Source organism: Argopecten irradians, chromosome 3 (genome assembly GCF_041381155.1).
Source record: "Argopecten irradians isolate NY chromosome 3, Ai_NY, whole genome shotgun sequence".
Taxonomy (NCBI): Eukaryota; Metazoa; Mollusca; class Bivalvia; order Pectinida; family Pectinidae; genus Argopecten; species Argopecten irradians.
Genome location: NC_091136.1, coordinates 17,210,719 through 17,219,368, shown reverse-complemented (window position 1 = coordinate 17,219,368; position 8,650 = coordinate 17,210,719). Strand labels below are relative to the sequence as shown.

Sequence of the window (8,650 nt, the reverse complement as noted above, 5' to 3'; positions counted from 1 at the left end):
TGTTCCTTAGATGTGCATACAATCGGATAACGGTACATTGACCTTGTGACATTAGGCGTTGCACTCTGTATAGAGTAGAAGTCAATTGTTGATGGATTTATGCCGGATTCCATGGAATGGTATAAGGTCATAGGTTGTATAGGTTGTATTGGTCCAGTTGAAAAACGAAATGATAAATTGAACTTTGTCAGGCTATGGTAATGTTTTTATTTATTGTAAAAGTTTTTGCGTCCCTTGTAATGTTAGAATAAAACAAACTGAAAACAAATCAATGTGTTTGAACGTATTTACTGCATTGAATTGCATTATCATTGACCATTGCGTGTTATTTGCGAAGCACTTCTTGCTGAATTGACTGGTAAGTTAAAGCAAATAAAGGCATCCTTTACTAATGCGACACATTTTCTGCTTTTACAAATCAAGAAAATGTTGATTTGTAAGTAAATTTTCCATTGTCATTAATCATGTTCGAGCTCAAATTGCAGATCACCTAATTATATGGCAGAATTTTGTTCAAAACTTTCAATATTTCGGATACAATATTAAACAGTAAAACATATACCAATGTATACCAATGAGATTTTTCATGCTATGAATTACAAGAAATGAATGGAAATTGAAGTTTTGCTGCCTTCATTCAAGGTCACTTGGGTAAAATAGGCTAAAATCTTTAAACGAATTCTTCTTTATAAACAAGAGGCCTGGAGACTCGTTATTGGGTCCGTGACATGCTGCGAAGAACAGCTCTCAAGTTTGTTCAAATGAATGACCTTGGCCTTCCTTAAAGATCACTGTGGTAAAATAGGCTAAAATCTTCAAACGACTTCTTCTGAATACCCAAAAAGCCTAAAGACTTGATGTTAGCCTTATAAAATTCTAGGATGAAGATGTACAATGTTTGTTCAAATTAATGACCTAAACAAAGGAGTCAAATATGCTAAACACTTTTACTGCCTACTTTTCAATAACCAGGAGACCAAGATACCTGATACTTGACCTGTGACATGCTTAGATGAAGGGCTACCAAGTTTGTTCATACGAATGAATTTGAAATTCATTCAAGTTTACGGGAATCAAATGGGTTTAAATCTTTTCGTCATCTTCTCATTAAGAACCAAGAGGCCTAGATACCTGATATAGATATTACCTAAGTCATACATAGAAATACTCATTGACTTTTTATGTCTTAAGTATACACTATGATTATCAGATAGCAGGTGGGCGATTAGAGCCCATTGGGCCGCCGTTTTTTCAAATATAATAATTACGGGTTAGTATATTTTACATTATATGTTTATTTTTTAGATTGGATGTCAGACGCTTTACTGCCCTAATGACATTGATGGTACGTACGTGTGCTCTTGTGAAATATAAAAAAGTAATGTTGTTAGATTGTTCTGACTGATTACTACAGTGAACTATTTGGTATAGTTTATGAACTAGTTGCCGACAAACTAAACCAAGTTTTAATTCAACCTCAGCCTAGCCCTTACCGCTTACTCCTCGCGATGAGCAAGATAGTATCGGGATTTACATAGTCTCTATGTTACCGTGTACTATACAATGACATTCCGACTCATATTGCTTGAAAGGGAAAACAGTACGGCAACTGTTGATTTTGAAAAACAAATATTAAAACCACGTTAATACATCATCAACAAAATATGTCGAATTGAGTTTATATAAAACATTTAGATGATGTACGATACTGCACTGCCTTTTCCAGCTATTAAAGTATACAGGGACGCTAATTATTCAAACCAATCAGAAGATACCTACTTAGGTAATTCGTCATCATATCACCAACATTTCGTTTTAAATGGAACTATATTGGAACCAGAAGATATCTTGCAAGTCTCTGGAAACTATTTCATTTGTGTAGAAACATTGCTATCAAAATACCAAAACGTGAATAACAATGCTAATAGCCTGACGTCACTAATATAATTGTATAAGTATATTTAATTTATCGGTTGTATACTCACTGTTTCAGTACTTTTTTATTCCATTTTTTACGACAGGGCAAGTCTGAACTTTTGTTTTTTCTAAAGCTTTATCTACTATTTGCCCAAAATGCCTTCTTACTACTGTCCCATATCACTTTACCAGTACACATGTGTGAATGGGTCGGAGTATTACATCATTTTGTATGGATTGGCACATTTATTCTTATGTTTCTTTGCTCTTTCCGCCTTCAATCTGAAATGAGAAGTTAAATGTAGCTGGCTTAAAGTAATTAATTTTTTTTCATTTATAAACATTTTCATTTGTATGGTCACGCTGTGTCAAAAAAATGGACAAAAAAGTGTCATTGTGCTAGCTTTTTTGCTAGCCTCTTTTGAAAAGTGTTACCTTGACAACGACTTAACCAAACCTTTGCGCAGAAATATAGCACAACAGGACATCTACTTGGTAAATGCAATGCAATAAAATCATATGGAAATATAAGATTTTTTCTTTTGATCTTATTTAATGTATTGTTATGGATATCTTGTGACTATTAATAAATATAAGATATAAATCAATGTATCTATTGTTTCCTAGTGTCAATTTAAAAAGTGTTTCCATGGCAACGTTTCCCTCAATTTTCAGTACTGATATATAACAAAATAGTTCGAATGGAGTTTATATAAAACATTGAGATGATGTACGATACTGCACTGCCTTTTCTAGCTATTAAAGTATACAGGGACGCTAATTATTCCAACCAATCAGAAGATACCTACTTGGGTAATTTGCCATCATATCAGCAATATTTCGTTTTAAATGAAACTATATTGGAACCAGAAGATATCTTACAAGTCTCTAGAAACTATTTAATTTGTGTAGAAACATTCCAATCAAAATACCAAAACGCTGATAACAATTTAATAGACTGACTTATATAAGATACATTTCAACATGATAAAAATATATGAAGGAATATTTTTTCCAAAGATGCTCATTTTGCAGAGGACTTCCATATCTTTATAAAAATGACGAGGTAATGGTATGTCATTATACAAAGAAAAAAAATATTGGATGTTAAATCCATAACAACCGTTTCCCTTTGCAACATTTTTCTAAAATGCTTAAATAGGGTCGTTGTGTACATTTTAATGTAATGATATGTATATTTTTTTTCTGATAAAGACATATTATGCATGTGAAGATGACGAAATATTTGTTTTTTCAATGTAAAACTATATTTTGGTTAACTTTTATTAGTAACCAACCGTTGCATAGCAACCAAGCAGTATTCTATCGCAAAAGTCTTACCTAGATTCAATTTTGCATTCGAATCAAAGTTATTTGATATGTATAGCATTTTCACAAAAGTTTTTCTTTGACACATTCATACATTTTCATTACTAAAACAATTTTGTGATGAAAAAATACTTTATTAAAGGTTGTGTACTCTAGCAACCACGTTCAAATACTTCTCCTTCACATAATTGAATACTTCATAACAATGAAATTGCATTTCCATACATAGAAATGATCAAATTTCGTGGTTGCTAAGTTATTTTTAATCAAAGATCTCAATTCCTATATTAAATTATTAGCATCAAGGGGATATATGAATGTCATATGTAAACAAAACAATGATAACAGGGCTGAGGTCTTTAGTCACATGACTTCCATGATACCTGTTTGAAGGTCAGTGATTCTTATCAATGTACTATGTCTTCCCTCAATTTCCTTAACCTGGTACATACCTAACTGCTCCTGGCTGCTTATAGGAATTTAAACAAAATCAAACTGGAAAACCATAAAAATTCCACATAGAAATCTAATAGAAGCAAATAAATAACAAATATTGTTTATGAAATATTTCCCGTTCATGCATGTAAGTTTGAATTGAATTCCATTCCAAGATCGGAAAAAATACAAATTGAAAATGTTATGTATGAACATGTAATTGCACTTTATGATGACAACAGATGCACAATAGCAAATCGGCATCCAGTCTCAGATGCAGCATCATTTCATAGCTTATCTCTTATAAAAAATCATTTTTAATTATTAAAAGTATGAAAACAGAACTTGAGCATGTATAAGATAGATGTTCTGCTGATTGAGAAGTTAGAATTGACATAATCACAAATATGACATAATGAAACTTTTACAATAAATTCAGAAAAACGTCTGCCAAAGGAAAGATTCAGCATTAAAACTATCATATTGATATTAAATGTATTATCTATACATATCATAGATTATAGACTAGAAATCCAACATTTGATCATAATGTTTTGTTTCTAATATCTATGAAGAAATCTATCTTTCAACACTTGTATTGAATGATTATCAGCAACACTCAATCAACTATGAAATGTCTTAACAGTTTCTGTGACCATAATTCCATAATTCGCCGAATTGAACGAGGCTTGAGTTATGTCCCCTGAAAGCTTCAGATTCAGTTCTCAACATATGCAGACAGGAACAACAGCTCAACTACTTTTGAAAGCAGATACAGAGTGCTCCTTATCACAGTTTGCAGTTGGTGACATGGTCAGTTTATTTTCGAATCATGAAGCAGTGTCCTAAAATTTAATTTAGAAAAATCATTATACAATAGGTATATGTAACAGGATAATGATGGTTCGAAAAAGGTCCTTTGGAAACTTGCTTATATTATTAATGCCTCACTTAATCACCAAATCAGCTACACAAGAAAATTAATTAAGCTATTATTTGTTTAATTTACAAATATAACTTACAGTAATATAAAGTACAGTGGAATACATAAACCGTATTCGCTGTATTTTTATAATTTTGGCTTATTACTGAACCAAAATGTAAGTTGTAGACGAAAATTTAAACACTTTCTGAACTCATTACACATTAATCTGTTACAGTAAGCATGCATATATGCATTTTATCCTTTGAGACTCATTCTTATGTCGTGAGTCACATGTAAAAGAATTGCAAGATCATGCAATATAGAATACAAATCTCAGGTTGTAAAACATTGTTAATTCCATGGCATTGGGGCATTTATACAACTTCAACTCTTTTTCAGAAAAGGGAGGGCGCTTATAGGGGGAAGGGGGTCACGAAAAACGTACTTACATATATTTACAGATTGCTGCCTTTGGCATAATTTTGACATAATAGATTGTTTTCAAATATACACACCATTAACAACATGTGAAAGTGATCTTGTATTGTCCCTCTTCTGCCAACATCTCCCCGAATTCCGATTCCTGATAAAATAAAGATGGATTTGTTACATGAAAATTTTATCGGTTTAATCATTCTCATAAATTGTACCTATTATATGAATTACACAAAATCCACACAAACTGGTAAAAGGACATTTTATCAAAATTTCGAATTCATTGTGACAGGCATTTTTTTATCTAGGATGTACATGAAGAAAATTAGATTTCTTTTATAATATTTCATCCCTCCAATCTTGATTGTGGATCAAGACAATCCATTTGAACTGAAATCCATGGCCAGTATGCTACAGGTCAATACATACAATGTAATGTACATTGTAGGTAAAATTAATTATGAACCCATACATGTATCTCTTTATTATGACTCGGTAATGTAGAAAAGTATAATTATATCACATAAATTGGCAATATAAACCACACAGAGACATGATTATAGTTGTGTTCTCTTTAGATAATTCATTCATTCATTTATTTCAAAATTTCATACTGACACAATTCAAATATTTATTATGATAACAACTCATATTCATATGTCAACTGTTGTGAAAGTACACATGTTTACAAAACTACCTCAGAAAATCACTTACAACATGGCTAACTGCTAGCAGATCACAAAATGTCAGCGGCTACATGTATATATGTCAGCATTTGTCACACCTATAAATTCTAAAACAAGATTTTTAAATTAATTTTTAATATTTTAGAGAAAGTATGTTATATGCTAATTGCCTAATAAGCAACATGCACAGTGACTGTACATGGTGAATTATATAATGATGTGATGTAAAATGGCATATTACAATTATTTGTAATACTAAGTTGCCGACTCCATAGTGTCACTCATGAACATTCTTCATGTACATGTACACATAGCAAATATGTACTGTATATATATATGTAACAACATCTAACCAGTATATAATAAAGGTAATATGTCAGGTATTTTTATCAGTTTATTTCATTTGCATAGTTTTGTCAAATATCTTGTTTCCCCCTAGGCAGTGCACATAGTACACGCAGAAAAATATCTTAAATCGAAGCTAACACTGTCTGAATGTAAGTTATGTACAGACTGCTGATCTACTGAATTTTTTGAAATATTACAGAGAATGATCGAAAATAATTAGGTCCAGACATGGATTATTTATAAGCTTAAGGTGTTTAAAGCTTAAAGATAATCAAGATATCTAACCGTGTCCGATTTGTGGTCTTCCTAATGCATGTCAGTTAATTTGTTGTGGCGTTTGTTATGATTGTTGCTCGGCCATCGGTAGCGAGTTGGCATATGTAATACTTCCAATCCCCGTTTTCTATGCAATAAATCTTTCCATTCTCTCGCCTTCCTGTATGTTTCAACAATCAACCTTCTTGGTTTAAATGACCTAAATTATCAAATGTCTCTACTCCGCATGTCATATTAATAACATAGTACACACTCGTCTGGTCGTGGCGCCGATAGTGACCGCTATAACCGGAAGTACGTACCGTTGTTGTAAAATAAAATATCGTGCGTGTCCTGCATGTCATTTGACTGACTTATCAATAGTATAGTTAACTTATCAAATCAGATAAATTATAATGTGTTTTTGGATTTATTTTGCAAAAAAAAAATATACGACAATCGTGTTTACAATGCGCGCGCGCATTCAAAATTGGCAGAGCCAACTACCTTAATACTCTTTTCTCGCGCAGCGGCCATCTTAAATCGAAAACAAGGCTGTGGGCGCAGGGGCAAAATATCGACAAAACTGGATCCAGGTCATAGCGCCTAGACAAAACTTTAGAAGAATGTGCCTATTCTGACACAAATCGGTATTGAAAAGTGGGCTAACGAGTGTGCCAGGATTCCTAATTCTCAACAAAGGAAAGGCGACAGCAATTTTGCTGAAAATTATATGCATGACATCGAAGGTTAGCTGACAGAGAGTTTTCAAAGTCAAAGCGGTTTAATTTTCACTTTCACTTTTCCGTGAATTACAAAACGACTGTAGATCAGAAATATCTGGTCGCTCCTAGCGATGAATTTATTTATTCTTTTCTGATTTACGTTTCATTCTGTAAATATGTATACGTGGTAGATATATTATGACAATCAACTGGTTTTTTCCAGTTAAGGCAACTACAGACGGATGCTTTCTTCGTGGAAAGTGTTTTCCGTCCATGCGGTAAAATATTGAGCCATACAATTTAAATGTAAGAATAAAATTTATTTGTAAATTTTTGGTTTATACTTTCTATTGGCTCCCGGATGACCAACACCTTCGCATGCATGATTGTTTTTGGTGCTAGTCATCTCTAATTTCATGTTAAAACTCGTGCATTTATGGTGAACATCTAGGACTAGCCAATAAAAACACAAAAACGATTTGAATGCAGGCACGAGAACTGCAGATGTATTTCAAAAGTAATTCACATGTCACACAATGAAGCTTTATAAACATGAATGACTCCTGTAAAAATGTATTATTATAGACAGGAATTGATCATGAGGTGCCTGTAAACTGTATCCATGAATATTTAACTTGATCAACACCATTTAAACCATGAGGTTGATATTCCATATTTTCGTTTGTTTTTCTTTATATACATTGTCATCTAAAGTTCTAATAAACACATTAAGTTTATTTACCTTTGCCCTTTGAAACAAGTAAATCATATTTCTAAGATAGCATATATATCTATAGTATGTTATCACAAATGATAGAAACAAGTTTTGACCATTCTTCATCTTGCATAAGTGATATAGAACATTTTGGATGACAGTGTATATTTTTGTTGTAAAATAAAAACAAAACATGCCTGTAGACAATATACTTTAAATTTAGCAGTTTTTTAATTTATTCTGTAATCATGATTCTCATCATCCTCGATACCCAGGGGTTTGATCACTTACAATCTCTTCACCCCTGGACTATCTCATAGTAACATTGGAGGCAGAAAACATCTGACCAATCACAGGCCAGCAAAGATTTCCTTTGAAAACTACAGAGAGAGCCACACAGTCGACCAGTGTACCGTTATACGGCTCCTTTAATGAACATCAAAGGACGGACTTTATATATGTAACCTGTTATGTTCTGTTGCCTCCAATTTTACTATGAGATAGTCCAGGGGTATAGAGATCGTAAGTGATCGGAACCCCTGGAGTATCTAGGAATGGATTTTCTAACTTTAAAAGGTTTTTTTTCTTTCTTTTTTTTCTTTCACTCAGAGCAGCAGAGAAATCAACACTAACCACCAGCTAACAGCAAATTTTCTTTTTTTTTAAACTGAATTATCTATTCAACTTCAACACATACACCTACACAATATACAATATACATTTTTAACTAATGCATACAGTACACACTTTTTTAATAATCATACATACATACATACACATCTCATAACTTTAAAAGTTTACATACATACATACATACATACATACATACATACATACATACATACATACATACATACCATACATACATACATACATACAT

At 32.3% G+C, this 8,650-nt stretch overlaps 1 long non-coding RNA gene across 1 annotated transcript; it reads right to left on the bottom strand.

The window, feature by feature from the left end:
* Positions 1-4,406: 4,406 nt before the first annotated feature.
* On the bottom strand, positions 4,407-6,624 carry LOC138319942 (uncharacterized). The gene is made up of 4 exons (XR_011208053.1): positions 6,361-6,624; positions 5,756-5,834; positions 5,122-5,189; positions 4,407-4,526 (listed from the first exon to the last, which is right to left on the bottom strand). It is a non-coding gene; the product is annotated as an uncharacterized lncRNA (long non-coding RNA).
* Between the last annotated feature and the right edge of the window lie 2,026 nt (positions 6,625-8,650).